The sequence below is a fragment of the Myotis yumanensis genome, unplaced genomic scaffold (assembly GCF_028538775.1).
Source record: "Myotis yumanensis isolate MYYU_CA2020_CCGP unplaced genomic scaffold, mMyoYum1.0.hap1 SCAF_15, whole genome shotgun sequence".
Classification (NCBI taxonomy): Eukaryota; Metazoa; Chordata; class Mammalia; order Chiroptera; family Vespertilionidae; genus Myotis; species Myotis yumanensis.
In genome coordinates this window covers 49,930,088-49,954,736 of record NW_027223766.1, presented here as the reverse complement: position 1 = coordinate 49,954,736, position 24,649 = coordinate 49,930,088, and positions in this window count along the sequence as shown.

The following is a 24,649-nucleotide window of genomic DNA, read 5'->3' as shown; positions in this document are numbered from 1 at the left end:
GTACACAGGTCATATGCTGGAATCACACTTGAGTTTGCCTGCTTGGGTCAAAGCACAGCTACTGTCCACCATCAGGCAAAGAGTGAAATGGTTGGGGTATGGGCTCTGGAACCCAGCTCCTTGAGTTTGCATCTGGGCTCTGCCACTTAGTAGCTGTTGGCCATAAGAGTTCCAGAGGGTTCTCACCCAGCCACAACATACTTAATCTGTCTGTGTCTCCTTTTTGCAACTGAGGATGCTAATCGGCCTACCTTCCCAGGTCACTATGTGAGAACACATGAGCTCATGCATATAGGTGCTTGCAGCTGCGTGGCATAAATACAGCGATCACTGCTGAACTGCTTGTCAGGGGAGTAGAAGGCAGAGCCTATGGAAGAGCGATGGACCAGGTGACATGCAGGTCCCCTTGCACCCCTCAGAGCCTAAGAGCACTGTTCCTGTTCCCTTCTCCACAGATCACGGGCAGGCACTCCTGGGAGCTTCCTGGAGCTCAGCCAGCTGCTTCGCTCCACAAGGATTTTGACAATGGCAAAGGGAATTGGGAAGATAACATCAAAGTGCTGGGTACAGAAACTGATTTTTAAAAATAGGCACGCTCGAGCCGGTTCTGAGAATTTGCTGGCATAGTTCATATATTTAGGGATTATTCTACCTCTTCTTTTAAACTGATCAAACATGTATTGCATAGTCCTAATGGGTCTGGATTCCAGGAAGCCCATTCTGAGGCAAAAAAAAAAAAAAGGTTTTAGCCAAACAGCATGCTGTCACATCTTGAGGGTGGAGATCCACCCTCCCTTGGGGTGTGAGGAGGGGGTGAGTCTCGACAGGAAGTTTTGACGGTAGAATAAATATAGTAGAGGTGGTACAGTTTCCCAAGTTCCATTGAGATCAGGCGAAGTGACGGGTGTGGACTTGTGGCAAAGCCCTCCTAACACAATTATAGCCAAAAGGCTATGGTTGTAAGCTTGACCTTATAGTTCAACCTTGCAGTCCTAGGTAGCTAAGGGATGTGGGCTGCGAGGGGTGCAGCAAGTGCTGCAAAAACAAGGCCTGACAGAGTTCAGAGAATGGCAACAACAGGAAAGAAGCAGATTTAAAATTCGCAAGAACATTATAAACATCTTGCCCTTGTTTTGCTTTGTGTGATCTGACTATAAAATAAAGCTTTGGCTTACAGACTGTGTCACTGTTTCCTCATCCAGGCACAGTGATCCACCTGGTCCCAACTGTTATTCTCCTGTCTGTCTTCTTTAATCCTTCACCGCCCCCCTCCATCCTCCCGCTAAGGTTCACCTCTGGCTGTGCTGGATACGGTTCAATGTGAAAAGTCAAAGTTGTCTCCCCCAAGTCCCACACTACTAAATATCAACATGGTTTTAACTTAATTAGGAATACTTCCTCTTTAAAGTGGTAAATCTTTTGGGCTTGTTTTACTAATTTATTAGAGTTACAATGGTTAAGAAAATTATATAGGTTTAAGATGTACAATTCTATAAGACATCATCTGTATATTGACTTGTGTATTCACCACCCCAAGTCATGTCTCTTTCCATCTCCATTTATCCCCTCTTTACCCTCACCTGCCTTCCCCACTCCCATTTCTCTCTGGTAATGACCATACTGTTGTCTGTCTATGAGGTTGTTTGGGTTTGTTTGTTTGTTTGTTTTGGGCCTTGTTTTTAAAGGCAACAATCACAGCAGTAGAGGAAGCCAGGGTGGCCATTTGTACAGAATATTGATGAAAAAGTAAGGTACATCTTTTTGGAAGGTAATATGACAGTAATGTATATGAATCCCCCCAAAATGTATTTTGATCCCAAAATCCCTTTTCTAAATAAACCATTAAGGATAGGTCAGATGGCCTGGTTTCTGCGTTTAAAGTTCAGAAGCATAAGAAATCTGGTCCATCGATGCTTCCAATCCACCAACGGGAGAAGAAATGTTCGAAAATGCAAGACCAGTGAAATAACTCAGAGCAGACCTGTGAGATGGAACATCAGGTTGCTATTAAACTGATGATTTGGGAAAAATAATGATACAGGAAATCATTAGGAGCAACTGTTGGGTGAAAGGAGCAGGTTAATTAAGGAGTCTGAGCTGTGGACACCGTAATTGTGTGCATTCATTTACACGGAAACAAGAGGACTCGTGGCAGGATGAATGTACACCAGATAAACACAGTGGTTACTAGGGCTAATGGGATGCAAAGCATTTTTTAGGTCCTTTTGCATGCTTTCATGTACTATCTGAATTATTCCAAATAAGTTTCACAGTAAGTACCACTTCACAATAAGAAAAAAAATCAATAAATAACTTTTGTAAAGGAAGACCTCCTGCTACTTTTTATAGGCAAAGAGGAAACTGTAGATTTGTGGAAGATATATTTGGGTTGTCCAGTAGCCTGCAAGGAGTTAATGGAGTCACCCACATTCTTTAACTGCACCTCTGTCCCTCCTGTCATAGAAGGAGACGGGGTTGTGAAGTTCGAGATAATAAAAGCAACAAGTCCCAAATCATTCTGCCGCTTATTGACCACATGGCCTTGATCTCGCAAGGCGTTCATTTCCTTATTTCTAAAATGAAGATCCATAGTTCAAAGTTTTGCTGTGAGGGCTCATTGAGAAACTAAATTTGAAAGCCATTGGACAGGGCCTGCTCATAGTTGGACTTCAATCGACATCCGGGGTTTTACTTCATTCACCCATTTAAAATACATATTTTATTGATTTCTTACAGAGAGGAAGGGAGAGGGATAGAGAGTTAGAAACATTGATGAGAGAGAAACATCGACCAGCTGCCTCCTGCACACTCCCTACTGGGGATGTGCCTGCAATCAAGGTACATGCCCTTGACCAGAATCGAACCTGGGACCCTTCAGTCCACAGGCCGACGCTCTATCCACTGAGCCAAACTGGCCAGGGCTCATTCACCCATTTAAAATGTGGGCTGGTGACATTCAATGAGATAAGGTCTGAAATGCACGCGTGTGCTGGAGGACACACAGGACATGCTGAAGGCTGGTTCTCTTCCTCTCCTCTTTGGATATAACTGAACTTGACCTCCTGCTCAAGCCTTTGCTCCCTGCTGCCCTTTTAGGACATAAGGCAGAGTCATGGAACAGCCTGCAGGAGGCAAAAGGGATGGGGGCCGGGGGGCGCCGCAACTTGGACTCTAGGAAGATACACCTTGCCTGTGCTCCAGGGACAGAGAGGCTGACACCTCACCTGGCCACTCCATGCAGACCAGTTCTGCACTAGGAAAAAACAGGGCTTAACATTTTGTGGAAACATGCCCTTTCTCCCTCCCTCCCTCCCTCCACCCTTCCTTCCTCCCTCCCTTCCTCCCTCCCTCCCTCCGCCCTTCCTTCCTCCCTCCCTTCCTTCCTTGGTTAATCTTCACCCAAGGATATTTTCCATTGATTTTTAGAGAGAGTGGAAGAGAGAGGGAAAGACAGAGAGAAACATCGATGTGAGAGAAACACATCAATTGGTTGCCTCCTGTATGTGCCCCGACCAGGGCCCGGGCTAGGGAGGTGCCTGCAACCAAGGTACATGTCCTTGACCGGACTCCAACCCAGGATCCTTTGGTCCACAGGCGAATGCTCTATCTACTGAGCCACACCGGCTGGGGGAAAACATGCTCAAATATTATACACTTCTCATAGAGCTGCACTTAGAAGAGGACCGGCGTTCGCCTGGTGAGATACAGTGAGGCATCTGGCCTGAGGAGGAAGAGGGAACGTGGCCTTCGTCCCACGGAGAGAGGAAACCACTCCAAGAACGACTGTCTCTCCAGGTGGAAAGTGTCCCTTAGGGGCCGGGATCATCTCCCAGGCTGAACAGGGCCTGTCACCGCAAGGACAAGGGCAAAGACGGCCAGCGGTCCTTTCCCTCTGTGGTCCTAACAAACATCCTGTCGCTTTTCACTTTCCTCTCCGGGTTGATTGAGAAGCCATTGCCTTGCATGGCTGTGCATGTATGAAGTGCCCAGCACGGTGCTGTGACTTACACAGATTGTGGAGTGGTTCTCACAGTGGGTTTAGTTAACATCCATCATCTCACATAGGCACGATATAGAGAGAGCTCCTAGGACCTCCTCTCCAGCACACGGCAGTGTCGGCCACAGTCATCATGCTTACATTACATCGCTGCAACTTACTTCTCTTATCACTGGATGTAGCTTTTCATTTGCAGTCGAGGCAGGAGAGAGAAAATGAATTATGACTGAGCACTTGCTTTAGGCCAACAATTGTCACTTGCCAATTATTCTCGGAGCTCCTGCTGTGTTTCTGAGACTCGGGTTCAGGCATGGGACATGCAAGGCAGATGAAGACGCCAGCACTAAGGGGAGCTTCAAGCAGACGTGGAAAATAGAGAGTTAACACCAAACACAATAAATCAATACGTTTTCTAGCTCGTTAGAAAGAGGCAGGTGTTCCCTAAAAAGAACAAATAACACAGGCTGGGGAGGAGGGAGAGGAGTGGGGAGGGAATTGTGACTTAAACACCGGGGCCACACAAGGTTTCATTGAGAAGGTGACATCTGAGCAAAGACTGGAAAGGTGGACAATTAGCCAGGAGACCACAAGGAAAAGAGGGTGCCAGGCAGGGGAAGCAGGCCCCCCGGGGGCAACCTGTCTGGGATATTCAGGGAAGAGTGAGGAGGCCAGCAGGGCCAGCTCGGAGGAAACAAGGACCAGCGGGGAGTAGAGAGATGAGATCAGAGAGGAAATGAGGGGCCGTTTTGTGAAAGGCCTTGCAGGTCATGGTAAAGATTCTGGCTTTTTCTCTGAATGAAATGGGGAGCCATCGTAGGCTTCCGAGAAGTGACATGGTCTAATTTGTGATTTTAAAGGAACACATTCTCTTCTCTGCTGAGAACAAACTGAATGGGGGCACACGTGTATACACAAGGAAACTTGTAGGGGGGCTGCAGCAACAACCAGGTCAGAGACTGCCGTGGTTGGCCCAAGACGGTAGCAGTGGAGTCAGTAAGAATGGGTGGAATCCAGCTGAAGTCAGAGGTCGATACAAGAAGGTTTTCTCACGCATCACATGTGACGTGTGGAAGGAAGGAGTCAAAGGTGACTCTAATTTCTTGGCTTGAGCAACTAAAAGGATAGAGTGGTCTTCAACTGACTTAGGCAAGATGTGTGTGGAACATCTGGGGGAGGAGATCGAAGTTCAGTTTTAAACATGCTTTGAGATTAATCTTAGATGTTCAGGTGGAGATGTCAAGTAGTCAGGTGTTAGTGAGCCTGGACTTGGAGGGAAAGTCCTGGGGTGGAAATGTAAATTTGCTTTGCTTATTCGTTTGATTCATTCCTCCTCAAAACCCCTCAAAGTACGCAGTGTTCTCTCTGGGTTGTTCCAAAGTGGTTGTAACTTACCCATGATCACATTATTAAGAAGGGACTACATGGAATTTTGATTTGTGTCACCCCCTTCTCCCCCTGCAAGCCCATACTTTTTGAAAGGTAATGACTCCTGCAAGAGAAATTAGTTCACTTATTTCCCCCTTATATTCTTTTCGTTTTATTCCTGTAACCTAGTCTGTGTTAAGCTCAATACAGAATCAGAGAGGGATAAAACTACAAAGAACTCACAAATCTGGCCTCCCTTTCAACAACTTTATTGTTATTATTTTATTGATTTCAGAGAAGAAGGGAGAGGGAGAGAGAGAGAGAAACATCAATAATGAGAGAGAATCATTGATCTGCCTGCCTCCTGCATGCCCTATACTGGGGATCAAGCCCGCAACCCGGGCATGTGCCCAGACTGGAATCAAACTACGATCTCTTGGTTCATAGGTTGATGCTCAACCACTGAGCCACGCCGGCCAGGCCCAACAACTTGATTAGGATTGAAGACAATTAGGAGACACTTGGTGTTGAACCCAAAATGGGGACTTAGAAAAGACGGACTAGAGGCAATAAGAGAAGGGAATTCAAAGAAAATGTGGGAGATTTTGTTAGGGGCAGAAGTAGAATATTGGGGACCAGCTATAATTAGAAGAAATATGAATCATGCTCTGTTAACCATGATTGTTTTGTTCTGATTAAAGAAGGCACATTGTAACCTGGCTGGGAGTTGTATGTGAGAGACCTGGGAGCCCATCTGGAAATATCCGGGAGCAGTCTGTTATCATGGAGAGATTATCAACCTTGTTGCAGAAACCAGAGCCACCAGCCCTTTGAAACCTCCCAACCCTTTGCATATTCGCAGGCCTTTGCAAACCCCCAGCCTGTGTTACCTATAAACTGCCCATTCTGCATACCCATTCTTATCCCTTTTGCCTACTTCCTCATGTAATCTTTGTCCTTCTACCCAATGTAAGCAGCTGGCTTATGGGGAGGGGGTGGGAAGAGCAGATTTCTGTGGATGACCTGCTGCTCCCACGCTGCTGGCAGTATTGGAATAAACACTCATATCTGATTCAACCCTGTCTCTGCTTAATTGGCTCGAGCAGTGACAGGCAGCTCAGATCCTTGATTGTCCGCTTACAAGTTGACAAAGTAGGCCACTGACAGTCGTAAAACATCAGGGGATACAAGATGTATCATAGAGCATCTCCCGGCCCTTTCAGACCCACCAGTCCCACTGCATCACAAGTGAACTTAATGCCATGCATCCCAATGTGCGCCGTGAGGTCCATGTACATGTTCTGTCCCCTTCAGACTCAGCTCCTTGAGAACCAACCTTCTGTATCTTATTCACCTTTGCAACTCCAGCATCCTGTCTCATGCCTGGCTTGGAGTCCATGTAAAATGGACATATGGAGAATACATGACTTAAATGCCAGATATGCAAGAATTTGTATCTAGAGTTTCCTGAAGGAACATTCTGGAAAGAAGAAAAATAATTTGAGTGAAAATTAAGCATCTTGTTATTCTACTTCAACATGAAGGGTAGCAGATTTCTGTGGACATATTTGCATATCTCTTTCTTAAATAGACAGGCCAATTTACATACATTTTTCTGTTCCATTCAAAGAAACTTGTTGTCAGTATGCAAATTACTCAACACATTGAGTTCTCCTTTTCCTCTTTGGATTTATACTTAAATATGTATATTTTATGCAAATTATCTCCATATTCCAATAGTGCCTTTCAATGGCCTATATTATTTTTAATGAAATTATATAATTATATATGCATTATCTATACAGATATGTATAACATATATTCTGAACTTTTATTAATCAAAGAAGCCATATCCTTACAATTCAGTATAAAAAGTTCTGACTTAGAAAAGCTTCTTAATCTGATTGCATGTTATTTTTATTACTATTACTGCTACAATTGCTGCTTGTTTGTACAAGTGGTCAGAGAGCACAGGGACCAGCCAGCTGGGTTCAAATCCCAATTCTGCCATATAGTGACCTGGGTCACTGATTTTATCTGCCTGAACACCATTTGAAAATGGGGACAATAACAGAACCTACCCCTTCGGGTTGCTGTGAGGGTTAAATGAGTCCATCTACATTAAATCTTAAAATAATTCCTGGAACATTCATTATGAGCATCATTCAGAGTCCGAAAGATAAGTATTTATGACCTCAGGCAGGTCACATAACATCCCCAATCTCCACTATTATCTTTTATAAAACAGAGGTATTTGATATCTACTTTGCAAGTTGTAGTAAGAATTAGTGTGAAAATATGCATCCATTAGGGCCGGGTACTCACTGAATTATATCTCCTCCTGGTTTTAAAATTGTGTGCATTGTTCATTTATCTATGAAAAATTTTGCCCACGTTGAGCCACAGAAACAGTCTCTGACATCATTCCCATCAATTATTTTTAATGGAATATGCAAATAGTATTTCTAGCCTCTGATTTTTGTTCTCTCGTTTTCTTTGCTTTTCTTTTGTAGCTTCTCGAGCTGAAAAATCAATCGGATTTTACTTAGTTCCAGCCATTCAAAGGGCACAGGACGCCGAGAGGATGCTGGGATTGCCATCCTCATGCGACGTCGGGGACACTATCAGATGCAAATGAGGTGTGGGCTGTGTGCAGCCATTTTTCTTTCACAGAAGCATCCCTGGGATCTCCATCCACCAGGGCTGACATTTCAGGGCATGAGATGGGAGCCCGGGCCCAGCTGTGCTTCACACTCACGTGTGTGATGCGCTGCTTACGCTCTGAGATGCAGTGTTCTAACCCGTAAAGTGGGGGTGCTGGCGGCTACCACAGAGCATTTAATGAGGACTCGATGTGCTAATGCACTCGCTGTGCTTAGCATAGTACTTGGCACAATAATGTGCAGAATTCTTTTGATGATGATGGTGGTGATGGATTTTCCCTGGGGTCCATTATCATCAAAGGCTGCTTTTACCCTTAAGACATCTTCAGGAGCCCTTTCTACAATCCTGCCATTTTTAACATAAACCTTCATGTTGGGGTGTAAAGTCTGATTCTTACCAAAAGTGAGAAAATCCCTCATTATGAGCTTCACAAGCTGACATTAAAAATAGCCTTGCCAGTCAGTAAATGCATAGAAACCAGGCAGCATCCCAGACTCACTTGGGAAGCAGGGGTAAGGGGTGGGGGTTGGGGGGTGGTTATAGGCACATGGGTGTTCTCTTGGCAGCTGAGCTCCAAGAAGGCAGGGACTCTGGCTTCTTTACTCATCACAGCCCATGTGGCATTCATCTTTCACCTGGATTACTGACATATCTAAGTCCTTTTTTCCTTATTGACTACTCTTCTCAAATTTATCCTCCATAATCAACCAAACGGACTTATGTTCGTGTCCTAAAGAAAGCCGCCATGCTTCCTGGTGGCATGAGGAAGGAAAGACAAACTCTTTGGCATGTGATATAAGGTCCTCCATGACCTTGAACTTGTCTCCCAGCCTGATTTCCTGCCACTACCAAACCTCACATCCTACGGTCCATCCACCTTCAGTTTCATCTTATATGATGACCCTGAACATGGGACCAATTCTCTAGACTGGCCTTGTCTTCTGCAGTTCAGTCAACCAGCTTCGGCCTCTACCCCAGGGGACACAGGTACTACCCACTCTGACAAAGCCAAAGTGGCCTGCCAACCCCCAAGCACACAGAATGGCCTGGAGTGTTCTTCCCCCTCAACTTCTTCCTTATAAAAAGTCTGACCTCATCTTCCAGACCCTGTTCAAATATCACTTTCTCGGGAGTGCATTTCCTGACTATCCCTGGCAGAATCAATTGTGCACTGAGTGTTCCATCAATATTTGGAGCTCACTTTGACTATAACACTTGTCACATTATATTGCGGATGTCTGATGCATGTCTTCAGCCTCCCAGGATCTATGCTTTGAGCCCCTAGGAGGCAGAAACTTCTGGCTCATCTTTACCAGTTCCTGTCACATAAGAAGCATTAAAAATAAAGTTCAGAGGCAAAGAAGGTGAGTGGCTTTCATCAGAGAGCTCCCCCAACAACTGCACATATAAAACTAGAGGCCCATATAAAATGGGATTCCTGCACTGGTGGGGGGTGGGGCTTAAGGGGATTGGCCTGCTGTGGGACCACCGCTCATCCTTGTCAGCCAAGTGGTGCTCCCACTGTGGGAGTGCACTGACCTCCAGGGGGCAGCTCCTGCGTTGAGCGTCTGCCCCCTGGTGGTCAGTGTGCATCCTAGCGACTGGTCAACCGGTCGTTCTGGTTCTACCATTCAGTCGCTGGGCTTTTATTATATAGGATTGTTTTGCTTGAAAGTATTTGGTGCTACCATTAAAAATCACCAGAAGGGTACCCTGGCTGGTGTGGCTCAGTTGGTTGAGCATCATCCCAGGCCTGGGTTGTGGGCTCAATCCCCAGTATGGGGTGTGCAGGAGGCAGCTAATGGATGTTTCTCCCTCACATCGATGTCTCTCTCTCTCCCTCTCCCTTGCTCTCTCTCTAAAATCAATAAAAACATATTTTTAACAAATTGCCAGGAGGGTAAATAACCATAGTGATAATAAATAAGGCTGGAATAAAATTTGGAATAATTTGGGAATGATAAAAAAAAACAGTGTTGACTATGCAATGGCATTTCTAATGAAATGAGCAATCCATTTAAATTAGGAACTATTCATAAAAAAATGTGGGAGCACTTTGGGAAACAGTTGAAGAGGAGCTTACTTGGGAAATAGATCCTGGCAGCTTTCATATTTAAGAATGACAGCTCTTAGAACACGAATGAGGACCTAAAGGTCCATGACAAAGGAACACAGGTTCAGCATGGTGGACCCTCAACCCATGGCTGTTGACTGATACACGGTCATTCAAAAAGTGTGGCAGACGGAACGTTTTTAGTTTGTGTTGTGCATGTTAACTGCTTTGCCCCAGTCAACAACAAATGTTCCGAGAATCGCTCTGAAAACAATCATTTCTTAAATACTCTATAAAACGGAGTATCAGCCATTCATTTTGTCTCCATGATCAGATTCACCAATATTGTGTAGACATCAGGGAACTGAGTTAAAATCTGGCAGACGAGGGTTGCAATCCTATCTCTGCTACCAGCTCGTTTTCCTCCAGGGTCTCACTTTACCCTCTTGAACCAGATGAGATAAAAGTTAAAGTATATTAAGTGCTTATTATGCTCTGGGCACTCATGCAAGCACTTTGTATATTAACTGATGCTGCCTTCGTAACAATTCTGCGAGGTAGTTACTGCTGTATCTGCATTTTCAGGGGAGGAAACTGGGGCATTGAGGGGCTAATCAAGTTTCCCAAAATCGCAGCAACTGGGACTGGAAGAAGCAGGGTTTTCAGCAGTTCCTTTAGCTGCAGAATCCTCAGGCGTCAGTTCTAGTGGCCCCCACAGCGGGGCGGTGGGAGGTGGCCATAAGGAAGTGCATTGTCTTCAAGAATTTAAAAAAAAAAAAAAAAAGAATTTAAAAGAAAACAATAAACCTCGCTGGACACCAGTCTGCTTTTATCATCAGCGTCCACTTGAGACTCTGAACATGAAGGAGCAGATACACATCCCCCCAAAGTATTTGTTGTTCCAAGTTCTCAACAATGGCTGTTACTCCTGTTGAGCTGGACTAATGTTTACATAAGTGTCAAACGGGCACATTTATTGCCCATTAATGAAATGGAAGTTGATCCAAAGAACTCCCCTGACGCAGGCTGACCCAGCTGCACACATTGATTTTGAAAGCAGGTTTACAACATCTGAAACCATTTGCGCTCACTGCAGGTGCTGGTGTCGCTCAGATCCGCAACCCCTGTGGGGGGACGTGGTCCTCTACTTAACCAAAGGTGGGAAGTAAACAGCGATGCCTGGTGAGAGCAGAGGTGAAGAACTGCGGGGGCTCGAGAGTGCCATTCTGTGGGGCTCCTCAGCCTGCTTATTTCTGTGCGAAAGTTTAAACGACGAGACAGGGTTTGAAATGCAAAGTATGGTATTTGTATTAGGAAACTGCCAAGTTTAGTTCATAAATAAAATATATCCATCCCATATCATGGTGATCACTAAAAATAATTCTGGCCTAGGACGGAAGGAGGTGCCAAGAACAGCTCTGCTTCGGGTGTCAATCAACTCTGCTAGCTCTGCCACTTCACTCTCTGAGTGTCTAAGGACAAATATGCACTCTCGGTGTCCTACCTCATCCCCAAATGCCACTGTTTACGACTCTATCAACTCTCACTCTTCCCATTTCTGGGCTGAGGCAGCTCCAGGGGCCTGAGATCCTTCCACAAAAAGGAGCAGGGACTAAATAATTCCTTTATACCGGGTCCCTCCACCGTCGCCTTCATCGTATTGTGATGCTTCCTTCTCCACTGTGCTCCTCAGAAATGGGGCTGCCAGACCACAGGGCAAAGTGAATGCTTCTCTGTAGCTTTGACCCTAAGTCCTTCCCAGCTTCATTTCATCCCGATAAACTCTTGCGGTGTCCCCGGATGTGTCATTTTCCTCACCACACCTGGGTGCCTGTTCCTCCCTCCACCTGCAGAGCTTTCCTCTCTGACCCGCCTTGTTTGCTGGAGAAATTCCTCTCTTCCTGAAGGGAATGGGTATTCCCTCCTTGAACGCTTACTACCATCTCCTAAGGCTTGTTCACACATCCACTTCCTCTTCTCCCATCTTAAAAGTGGCCCCTGAAGCTCAGGAAGAACTAACTGTCTTGGCATTTTGGAGCCTATGAGGCCCACACGGAGCCTAGCCCCTGGTATGACCGCAATAAGTATCCAGCTCATAACTGCAGGATGGAGGGCTCACATCTTCTGACTGTTTAGATTGATGGCCCTAAAGAAGCATCTGATGCTTAAAATAATAGGGGGATTATCTAAGCCGGGGGTCCCTAGAAAACAGTTGGAGGCCAACCGTAACTGCCAACTTTTTAAAAAAATCTATTTTTATTGATTTCAGAGAGGAAGGGAGAGAGAGCGATAAAAACATCAAAGATGAGAGAGGACTATTGACCAGCTGCCTCCTGCATGCTCCCAACTGGGGCTGGAGCCCGCAACCTGGGCATGTGCCCTGACCGGAATGGAACCATGACCTCCTGCTCAACCACTGAGCTCAACCACTGAGCCACACTGGAACTGCTAACTTTTAATGGGGATGTAATGCCAGGCACAAGAGAGAGGCACAAAAGGGAAGAGAGCGAGAGGGGAGCAGGGAAAACCAATATAAAGGCCCTACTCTCTTGGTCAAGATTCAGACGCAAGTAAAGGGAGAGGGTTGACTGTCACAGGGATTCCCTGGAAAAGCCAAAGGGGCCGTCATGTCTCACGGCCTCAGAAGGAAGAAGGGTGAGCACTTTATCTCCCAGCTCCCTCCCGTCTCCTGACTCTCCTGGTCCAAATTTGCCCCCTGGCCATCAACTCCGCCTCTCAGCCAGCCTCTCCGCCAACCTCTCCGGGAAGCCAGAGCCTCTTGGTTCTGGTGGGGTCAGACCTAGGCTCTGTTGCTACCACAGACCTCACCACTGCAGACACCCTGTAGGCTGGCTCTGTCCCCCGGGGAGGCAGTGCTAGGACGCAGGGATGGAGACAGTCAGTGTTTACTGCTGCAGAAATGGTAGCAGCCACAGTCAGAAAAGGGGCAAATGACTGAAAACACCAATTATACAGACGGGACCCACTAAAAAATTAATGTTAAACAGCAGCTGAAATGTTTGGAGCATTTGTACTGGCTCAATTCTGGGTCATGGAGCCACAAGGGTGAGCCAAAAAAAAAAGGGCATAGTCCTACTTCAAATGGTCTGGCAGGAAAAATGGACATTAAGCAAATAACTGCCAAATAAATGAAAAATGGCAAATTTGTAAAGCACAAGCAAGAAAAAGTTCTGCCACCTTCTCCAAGCCGGTAATAGGAGCCTTGACTAAATCAGGGGTTCAGGGAAAGGTTCTCAGAGGATGTAACAATGAAGTGGAGATGTTGAGAATGAACAGGAGTGACAGAGGTGAGGAGGGAGAGAAGGGAAAACGGGGCTGTGGGTGGGCAGGGGCCCATGGGCAGTGAGGAGGTGAATAGGATGAAGGTGATGGTTGGGGTGGGTAAAGAAGGAGAGAAAGGCCGAGGCTGGGTAAAGGGAAGCCCTGAAGTCCATACTGGGGATTTCTGTCTTAACCCTAAGACCAACAGGAAGCTACCAGAGGGGGTCAGCAGATTTGTTGTGTGTTAAATTGTTACCCAGATTAGCATTCAGAAGAACATGCTACAGTGAAGAAGAGAGTGAACAAAAGGAAGGACAGGGACGCCAATTAAAAAGCGGTTGTAACCTGGGCTGAGGAAGTAACAGCGGGGTTTAAAGAAAAAGTAGAAAGACTTGATGGATGATTCACGATGACAAGACACCTTACGAAGACAGGCGGGACAGAGCCGGGAGAAGTGGAGCTGCATGTGATAATGACCCTCGCTTTACACCTTGTCACACGCGTCCCCAGACTGCGCGGTACCGGTGGCTTGGACTGTGTTTGTTCTGAGCACATGGCTTCACACGTCCCAGGTGGCAGACCTTTCCTTACCCTCTCTGACGCCCGGTGAGGCTCTGTTTCCTAGTAGTCAGGTGTTCCACTGCTCAAGCAGAAGGATTATTCTTTCATTTCTTCTCCTGATGTTTAGTAACCTATTAACACGAACACCTGACCAGACACGTTTCCCAAGAAGACATACAAATGGCCAACAGATATATGAAAAGATGCTCAACTTCACCAGCTACTAGAGAAATGCAATCAAAACAACAATGAGATACCACCTCACACCTGCTGGAATGGCTATTCTCAACAAGACAAGAAATAACCAGTGCTGGAGAGGACGTGGAGAAATGGAACCCTCACTCACTGCCGGTGGGGAGGAAAATTGGGACAGTTACTATGGAAACTGTATGGCGGTTCCTCAAAAAATTAAGAATAGAGCTCCCTTATGATGCAATGCAACACACTGATGATGCATTATAGAATTGTACACTGGAAACATAAACAATGTTAATAACCAATGTCACGCCAATAAATTTAATTGAAAAACAAAACAAAACAAAAGGCTGGTTATCCCTTTTTAAAAAAGAAACGAAAAGATGAACTGCCTGGGTTTCTGGAATTATGCATTTAAAAAAAACATAAAAAATAAAGATGGTGAGCATATTAACAATTGCCAAAACCATCATCAATAACCTACTACTACTGGTCACAGTTGGGTTCCAGGTCAGGGCACATGCTGGGGTTTCCGGCTTGATCCCCAGTAGGGGGCATGCAGGAGGCAGCCAGTCAATGATTCTCTCTCATCATTGATGTTTCTCTCTCTCTCTCCCTCTCCCTTCTTCTCTGAAATCAATAAAAAATTATATTTCTTTAAAAGCTAAAAATATATAAAAAAGCTAAAAATATGTCATCTTAATTTTGGATGGAGAGACGCCTCTCTCCTCTTGAGGAACTCTGCCTGGGTGTGCGAAGCCCGGGCCAGGAGCAAAGGAGAGGGGCCGTGCACAGTGTGCACCAAGGTAGGCAAACCTCTTCACCGCCCTACTTCCTTGTCCTCGTCCTTACAAAGATGGAACACAATCAGCCTTATTCAGCAGGGTGTTGCGAAAGCCAATGAGGGTTTTCTTTTCAAATAATCTATAAACCACTTATAACAAGTGACCATTATGATTACAACAATAGGAAATGATAGAAGAACTATGGAGTGTATCCCAATGCAGTGTGGGATTTTTTTTTCTTTTACTGTAACAGGAAATATGACACTTAAATGCTAGTAGTAGAGAAAAATTTAGTAATGCTTGTAGTAGAGTTCATTAAATTTTCTTATAAAATATAATTATGATATGAGAAAATAGAAAGTATTGTGAAAGATATTAAATATTCAACCTGTGTGAAACATCCAAAAAATCCCATTAAAATTCTAATAGACCACTTGAATTCGCTTCTTGATGATAACTTTTAGTTTATAGTGGATTCTATGCTGGAATTGGCCCCACACAATTTCTGATTAATACTTTTTAATGAGGCTCTTTTCAAAGTGTTAATAGTCATCACAACTAAAAACCGTCTTTGTACAAGAAGGAGATAATAAAACATAAAAATGCTTTCCAACCATTGAAAATTTGTGACAGCTGAAATTAAATTTACAGAAGCAAAAAGATCTTTCTCTTCTTTCATTGACAAAAGTGTTAAAGAAATTCCTTGTGATGAATGAATGGATTTCATATGCAATCAAACATTTTCAAATAGAGTGTCTCAAAACAAAGCAGGAATTTTCGTTTGGGAACATACATGAACTCTTAAGGTGCTGTCCTCTCCAACTAGTTTGGACTAAAAGACTACAAGATAACTGTCCTCGAAAGAGCACACCAAGCCCAGCCGGTGTGGCTCAGGGGTTGAGCATCAACCTATGAACCGTAGACCTATTGGTCACGACTGGATTCCAGGTCAGGGCACATGCCCGGATTGTAGGCTTGATTCCCAGTAGGGGGCATGCAGGAGGCAGCTGGTCAATGATTCTCTCTCATCATTGATGTTTCTCTCTCTCTCTCCCTCTCCCTTCCTCTCTGAAATCAATAAAAAACTATATATTTTTAAAAAGCTAAAAATATATAAATAAAAATAAATAAAAGAGCACATCAACAGCAAATAGAACAGAAGTGGCCAACATCTGTGGAAACAGAGACTCGTGCTGGCCCTGGAACTGTGGCTCCCAGACCTTGTAGAAGCCGCCTCCTACCCACCCCACCCCCTGGCCTGCAGGCTATGCTCCTAGAGCACCCAGAGCATAAACTTCTCCCTCAAACCCATAGTCATCTGGCCACAGAGGGCTGAAAAGCTCCCGGCCACATTTCACATCAAACAGAAGAACCAGCGTTGCTAATTCCCGTCAGCACCTGCAGTGGCCCCACTTGACCTCAGTTATCAGCCCCGACTCTTTGCCCCAAAGCTCCCAGGAGTCTGTGCAGCCAATGGTCACAGGATCCTGGCACCTACAGAGGTCCATATGACAAAGGGCGCCAGCAATCCATCCCATTCAAACCGTATTCTGGAAAATTCTAGTTAAAGAACCTCTTCCACCCTCAGTAAGAGGAAGGCAAGAGTGTGTGTCTACGAGAAACTCACAGACCCTGTGTTAGCACAGCAGGCGTGCTGGCATTCCCAAACGGGTGCTGACGGCTCCAATAAGCAAGCCGTGCCGTGTCCACCAGTGTCTTCTCTGTCACACAGTGGAATACAGCTCTACCTTCTGAGATCGCCTACACAATATGCTCATTTTAACTGGTGCGGACAAAACTGAGCGTTTGAATGAAAGGGGAACGTGAGTCAACAGAGCACGCTATATGTAGGTTGAAAATAATGGCCAAAGATGCAATTGCATCCAAGTAACAACACAGAGACAGATCAGTCCAAGTGAAGCTCATTCCTGCTCACAGCTCTCAGCAGCTTGGAGGGTTCAGCATCACTGAGCTGTGGCTTTTGTGGGCGAGCAGTCATCAGGTGGACATCGGGGTCCGTTACAAATCCATTGGTGATGTCCCTTAAAAGCAGGTAAATATTTCTTCCAAGGAAAGAAACCTCCTCTGTTTCTTTCGTTAAGTTTTTCTGCCCAGGAAAAACTTAAAAATATGAATCAAGAGAACTAAATTTCTCAATTATCTTTCATGCGGCCTTAGACACATCACTAAAAATCTGTGGGTTATTCATCTATAAACCAAAACCATGCACTAACAGTATGCACGTGGCCATATAACTCTAAAATTCTAGAATTTCATCTTCATTTCTTTATGTTGCTCAATGGATTAGCACTATGCTACTCAGATGTAAGACGCCAGATTATCACTGGAAGTCAAGAAAAGAGCCCGGCCCATGTGGCTCAGTTGGAGGAGTGTCACTCCATTCACCAGGAGGTCGCTGGTTTGATTACTGGCCAGGGCACATGCCTGGGTTGTGTGCTCATCCACAGTAGGGGCGTGCAAGAGACAGCCAATTGATGTTTCTCTCTCAGCGATGTATATATCTCTCTCTCCTTCCTTCCTCTCTCTAAAATCAATAAAACCCTTAAAAAACAAGAAGGAAAGAGAGAGAGAGAGAGAGAGAGAAAGAAAGAAAGAAAGAAAGCAAGCAAGCAAGAAAGAAAGAAAGAAAGAAAGAAAGAAAGAAAGAAAGAAAGAAAGAAGGGGAGGGAGGGAGGGAGGGAGGGAAGGAGGAAGGAAGGAAGGAAGGAAGGAAAAAGAATAGAAAATAATGACATACAAAGATGCAAGCTTTAGGTGATGTGGGCAGGGGGCATGCACACACACATATACACACTGTGGGCATGCGCACAACACTAACAACTATTTAGGAATGTCAGGGGATGTCAAGTCCTGTAGTGGCTGCTGCTAACCACCTGTGTTTGGGGTGGAGGAGATGGCTGTCTGTGCATTTATACTGCCTTCAGGTTAGGGCTCAGGGCCATTTATACAGAGGAGCTCTGTCACCTCCCCCGAAAATAAAACCCTACTAGTCCCACTAGGAGCTAGTTAGTGATCGTGAGCAAGTCGCTTAGCTTTCCGGAAACTCGGTTTTGCGACTAGTAATCAAGAGTGTCGGGGCCACGATAACATCCCAGCCACGGCGCTGCCCCTGCGCGCTCGCCTTTGCAGCCATGTTCCCTCCCTCCATCAGGTCTTGGCCTGCAACCCCTTTTCCCCAGGAAACTCATTTTCTTCCCCACCCAGACCAGGTTTCACTTGATGTTATCACACAGATCCACCTGGCGCTCTCCAGCTCCCCACGCCAGAACAGGTAAGCGTTTGCTCTTAATTCATAACAACAACAAAAAAAAACCCTTTTCTTTTTTCTTTTCCTTTTTTTTTTTTTTGAGAGAGAGAGAGAGAGAGAGAGAGAGAGAGAGAGAGAGGGGAAGGGTTTACTGTCTCCAAAAGACGAAGTCTAAGATTACAAAATCAATAATAAATGCTTACCTATGACAGAGACATCACATGGATATCTTTTGGAATAGGTATTATTGTATTGTTATTCTTCCCCGTTTTCAAATGCGGATGCTGAAGTGGAGGGAATTTGAGTTACGTGGCCAAGGCACAGAACTGCCACGGGAAGTCAGCATTTGAAACCAGATCCTGCATCAGGACTTTGTGAATGAAGGACAGACCCGGGTGCTGGTCCTGGCGGCAACCCCTTTAACCTCTGTGCCTCACGCCTTAGGATATCAGGGTGTGAGTCTCTAAGACCCCTTCCAGCTGCAAGTCACTGGTTAATGATCACCAGAGCATACTGTATTTCTTAGAATATCAGACACCATTAATTATAAGATACTCCACTACTTAATGCATCACTAAGAAAGGAAAAATGCTACTGGTTACACTATAAAGAATGCTTTTTACCACTTAGAATTTTGATTTTATACTTACTGAAAGAGCATTTTTAAATATAGCAAAATACAGACTTTAAGAGATATCACACTTAGAAATACATAAAAAGAAAATATAGGTGACATAAATTGGGAAATAAATTCCTGAAACTTTCAAAGTGGTTCTCTCCTGAGTAACTTTCCCACTCAGAGTCACCAGTGCTCAAATTTCCCGGAAAAATACCATCTTCTGTACCATCAAGAGCATCATTGCATCTCTCTCAAGTGTTTCCCCAAGCTGCTCACCTTCATGCCTCGGGCTTTAATTCCGGCACTTTCCAGATCTTACTGGTGATGTGAACAGAAGGGTTGTAGACAACCTCAGGGAGACATAATGTCAAAGGCTAGATCTGTTGTCCTTTGTCAATTTGAGGGCCAGAGACAAATGGGCCTCCTCTGTTAGGACCCCACTCCGGGCTGCTGCGCCCACTCCCAGCCACCCAGAGGAAGGTGGTGGGGCCCTAGGCTCGGGGCATATGGAGAAGCCATAACCAGATCCTGCCGTGGAGCCGTCGGTCTCCCCAGGAATTGAGGCCAAAGAACAGAGCTTTATCTGTGGCGACCTCCTTCCGGGTTCCACAGCCACAATGTCTAGACACTGTTTGTTGGCAATCCCCCTGGGGCTTGTAAGGAGTACACTCACGAAAAATTAATCAATCTGCCTATTAGTGTGTGCGGTCGTCAGGGAGCATCCACAGCGGTAATGAAGACAAAGGGCGCCAGATGGTTCCTCTGATCCCAGCTCGGGCTACTCTGTGTCCCCTGTCCTGCCTGACTCCTCCCAGTCCCCACTCATTTTCTATGGCACCTCTGGGCATCTTTCCTCCTGTGATTTGGGGGCGAGCACATGGACTTGAACACCTCTGTTGACACCATGTCCCATTTCTGAATCATGCAGAGGAATTGCTGCGGGGGCTTGATGAGGCCTCGGTTTCCTCATCTGTCCTATGGGGGTATCGACGTCTAACTTGCAGGGTGGTTGTGCGGATTCAATACGATAAAGTATGTGGATGTGCCGGGTTCCCGCTGAGTAAGTGCAGGTTACCCGTCCTCCTTCTCTCCCTCCTGTCTTTCTCAGCCCTCCTATTCTTCCTTCCTTTTCTCCTTCCATATCAAGTTCTTTCCAAATCCTTTGCCACCCTTCCTGCCGCCCCCTTCATCCCTCCTTCCTCTCTCTTATCACTTATTTTTTTCTTTCCTTCTTTCTTTATTTCCTCCTTTATTTCTACCCTACCTTTTTTCCTACCCCCTGCCCATTTTGGGCTTTTCTTTTTGCATGATTAAAAAAAAAAAGAGCGACATGGTATTTTTAAATTTAGAATGCTCCCAGCAGCTGGAGAAAGGAGGCAGACTACAAGGAGAGAGACATGTTCCATCCACTGAAACATCTGGTTGAGAGGATGGAGCCAGAAATAGGAAAGCTGCAGTGCGGGGGCGGGAGGGGGGGGGGGGGGGGGAAAGTTGTGATCTCCCTGCTCAGTAGTTCACAGGCCTTGTTTTGGGAGTGGATGGGGCATTTTTCTGTGAGGCACCAAACCATCCCAGGTGCTTTATATGAATTACCTTTAGGCTTCACAAAACCTGGCCAAGTGGTTATTTCCCTCATATTATGAAAGCTGAAAATTTTTAAGTAATTTGGTCAAGGTCACAAAGCTAGCACCTTGCAAAGTCAGAGCTAAGAATAAGTCCTGCTGACTACAGACTCCCCTCTTTTCACTAAACCACAGCCTCAGGTAATGATTCCAGTTAGAATCTCGGACTAGACCAGGCACTTCCAAACATTTTTTTTTACTGCAATTCGAATTAAGAAATCCACTGTAAATTGGGGTCAGTACCGTGTGTGTGTGTGTGTGTGTGTGTGTGTGTGTGTGTGTCTCATGTTATCCAGATCTAGTAGATTTTGATTGGGTAATGAGAGTTCAAATATCAAATATCAAGTTGGATATAAGAAATACCATGTTAAATTGCACTTTCTGATTTGTGAATTTCAGGTAATGTCAAATCAAGAGTTTGATAAGGTCTTTTCCTGAAATTTTATCAAACTTTCTTCTGTTCTTCAGAGAGAAGAATCTGGCTGTTGAAGAATGCCTTTGTATAGAGTAGCAAGACATAATTATCCTTATGAGTCTTCCTTTCTCTCTTTAATTAATTTACTCTTTAAATGCCAGTGGAGACCCCCGAGTTGATTTCACAACCTAGGATTTGGTTGGAACCAACAGAGCAAACCCCACTGACCGGGACGTGTGAATCTTGTGCATTTAGTGTCTGTGGGTCAGGTCCTGAGACGTTAACTTTGCGATTTGCTTTTGTGGGCTCCTCCATTTCCCTCCCTTCATCCCAGCTCTCTCTAAATCACCTCCAGAAAGGAGGAACAGGAAGCAAACGTCATCTTTCCACCTTCTGTTTTCACAAAATCACAATCCCCAAAGAGATCTTCAAGGTCTTAGAGTTACAGAGAGTAAGAAAATGCAGAGAGAAATGGGAGTGCACGGGACATAAGCAGCCGGGCTTAGAAGAAACATAAAGCAAGGAATGTCACCAGACTAAGAAGATGCTCCCAAACTGGGGCAGAGGAGACAAAGGGAGAGAGAGAGAGAGAGAGAGAGAGAGAGAGAAGGGAACACAGAGAAAGAGAAACACACAGGGAGCTACTGCATCCTAAACCACAGCTTCCCAGCAGTGCCCTGGAGAGGGGCCAGCAAGGCAAGCACATGGGACCAAAGGCAGACCTGCGGACTCTCCTGTCTGTGGTGAGAGGAAGCAAGGCAGAGGGCAGTGGGGACCGAGTGAGCAGGACCGAAGGCTGACTGCCTCGGTGCTGAGCTGCAGTGGGACCTGGAGTGGTACCATTTGCCAATGGACAGCCAAAGACCAGGGGTCATGCTCGGGCATGGGTGGATGTCCCCCACCTGGGCACCACATCACCAGGGCATCTACCTGGGGTCGGGAGGGTACAGATGAAAGCCTCGGGAAGGATGTAAGTGTCTCTCCAACTGGGTGAAAACAGAAATACACTGGTTTTTGAAAGGTGAAGACTTACGTTTCTTTCACACTCAGTTAATGAACGGAATCCACATATGTGTCAATGTAAATTCACACAAATACATTTCTACTATAATGTTATCTATATATTTTACCCTAAATAGCCTAAATTGACCCCCCCAAAAAAACCTCTGGGCTTGGGGGAGGGGAACAGTAATAGGGCGACATATTTTAAAGAATAAGAACTTTTTCAGTATTGAAATAGCAATCAGGTAGTTTTTGTTTTGTTTTGAAAGAGAATAGAGAACAATGATCTGTTTTGCTTCCCACTGAGGGAGATCATTTCTCTCCAAGCCTTCATATGCGTGTCAAATCTTTAAAAACAGATCTTAAACCGTGGCCAAAAGAAGATTTGGTAAGATGGTGAACTAGCTGGAAACTCTTTATTTTTCATCACTACTTACTTTAGCTAGCTTCTTAATGGTTCCTCTAATGCAGCGGTCGCCAACCGGTGGTCCGTGAGGTCCAAAAGGTTGGCGACCGCTGCCCTAATGGGCTGGGTGCGTGCTCACGTGTGTGTGTGTGTGTGTGTGTGTGTGTGTGTGTTCCCATGATTTCAGTAAGTGAAGGCGCCCTGGGTGACATCACCCTCTACTAGTAGTTAAACCAGAGACAAGGGCATCATCTTCTCAGAGGAACAGAATGTGTCTCTGTCTCCCTGGGAGATTTCTCCCCGACTTGCCTGACGGATGAGTTCTGTATATAAATATACCGGCTCGGAATTGTTTTCTCACTGAGGAGACTCACTTCTCCTTCCAGGCACCAGAATCTAATTTAAACTAGTTCCTGTGAAGACCCAGAAGGTATACAAAGGTTTTTTTCCTCCTGCATTTTACAAGGCAGAGGAAATACGAGACAGATGTAAGATACATTTTATTGTCTCTGTTGTGCATGGGACTGCATTCCGGAGGAAATGGGAGCCCAAAGTTTGGAATTCACAGAGCCTTGTCACGGGTGAGCTCTACTGTAGACACTCCTGACTTTTCCTGGAGCCTAGTCAAAGCAGCGAAGGTCTTGGCATTTCCTAAAAGCAGGGCTCCAGGCCAGGCAGGCATTTCCTTCCCCGCCCCCCGGCTTTACTGAGCCGTAATCAAAACCAAAATTGCATGTATTTAGAGTGTTTGTTCTAGATCTGTGAAATATGCAGTTGGTATTTTAACAGGGATTGCACTGAATCTATAGATTGCTTTGGGTAGTATGAATATTTTAATGATGTTGATTGTACCAATCCATGAACACGGTATGTTTTTCCACTTGTTTATATCTCCCTCCATCTCTTTTTTTCAACATCCTGTAGTTTTCCCAGTACAGGTCTTTTACCTCCTTGGTTAAGTTTATTCCTAAGTATCTTGATTTTTTGTTGTTGTTGCACTGGTAAAGGGGACTGATTTTTTAGTTTCTCTTTCTGGGAGCTCATTTTTGGTGTATAAAAATGCCATTGATTTCTTTGTGTGAATGTTGTATCCTGCTCCATTGCTGAATTCGTTCATTTAAAGTGCACTGGTTAGGGGCAACTTGATGTTTTGGTAAACTTATGCAGTGTGAGTCCATTGCCACAATCAAGCTAATGAACATACGCACCACCTCATGTAGTTATCGTCTCCTTTGTTTTTTCTATGTGTGCCTATAGGGTGAGAATATTTCAGACCTCCCCTCTCTGCAAATATCACCTGCTTTTCCTTTAAGGACTTCCAGCCCTGGAAGCTACCTTGTCACCAACACCCTCCTTCCCTTTGGAAACAGGATCCCTCTGGTTTCAGGTCCCCTTCCTGAACTGAGTCCATCTTTTCTTTGACATGTGAATATTTCATGTCTTCGGTGAGCATCAGGGTTCCTACTGGTCTTTTGCAGAAGGCACAGCTCTTACAAAATTTGAATCTCCATATTAATATTGTTGACCTAGGAAGTCAAAGATGCATCCGAGGGGAAAACAAATGTCCTTTTCTTGAACATATCTGCCGTAAATGTGGCCGGTGGTATTCAGTAACATCACAAAACAAATACATTGGTTTCCAATGAGGCAAAAGGGTGTTTCCCCATTAACCACCCCCCACAGGAAGAAAAGCAGACCCAATCAATTATTTTGGTTAAACCCAATATGTGAAAATCTGCTTTTCCACAAACCGTAGAAATAGTGCTACAGCTTGAACTGAGCAAACAGACACCCTCTATTCTAAGAATGAGTTCTGCTCCCTTTCTCTGCCATTCAGTCATCCTACCGGGGTTCCCAAAGCCGAAATATCTCAGAAGTCTCTTATTTCATTGGCATGTGGACTCTCAAAATATATTTGACATTTTCATTTCCATCTTCTATTTAAATTAGGTCAACATTGGTTGACTGCTTGTGGCAGCATTTTTATTAAGCTCACAAATGCTAGATTTATACGATCCAAATCTAGTTGATGGAATTATGTTGTCTACTAATTGGAAGATCCTGGGTAAGTTACTTAGCCACCTGGAGCCTCAGTATCCTAGTCAGTAAAGTGGGAATAATGAGGAGAGAAGGATCTAACTCAGAGAATTGCTGGGATGAATCAAGGGGATATTTATAAAGATCTTAAAGGAGGGTTTCACCCTTCAGGAGAGATTCATGGGGAGGGGTGAGACACAAACGGGTAAGCAGATCCTTGTAAGGAGGACCGTTCTACAAGTACACAGAACAGGCTATTGGACAACAGAGAAGGATGTCAATTTCACTGGGGGGATCAGGAAAAGCTTCCTGCAGAGGACACTGCTAAGGCTTTGAAAGATGAGGTGGGTGGTGTTTGGGGGGAGGAAAATGGAGAAG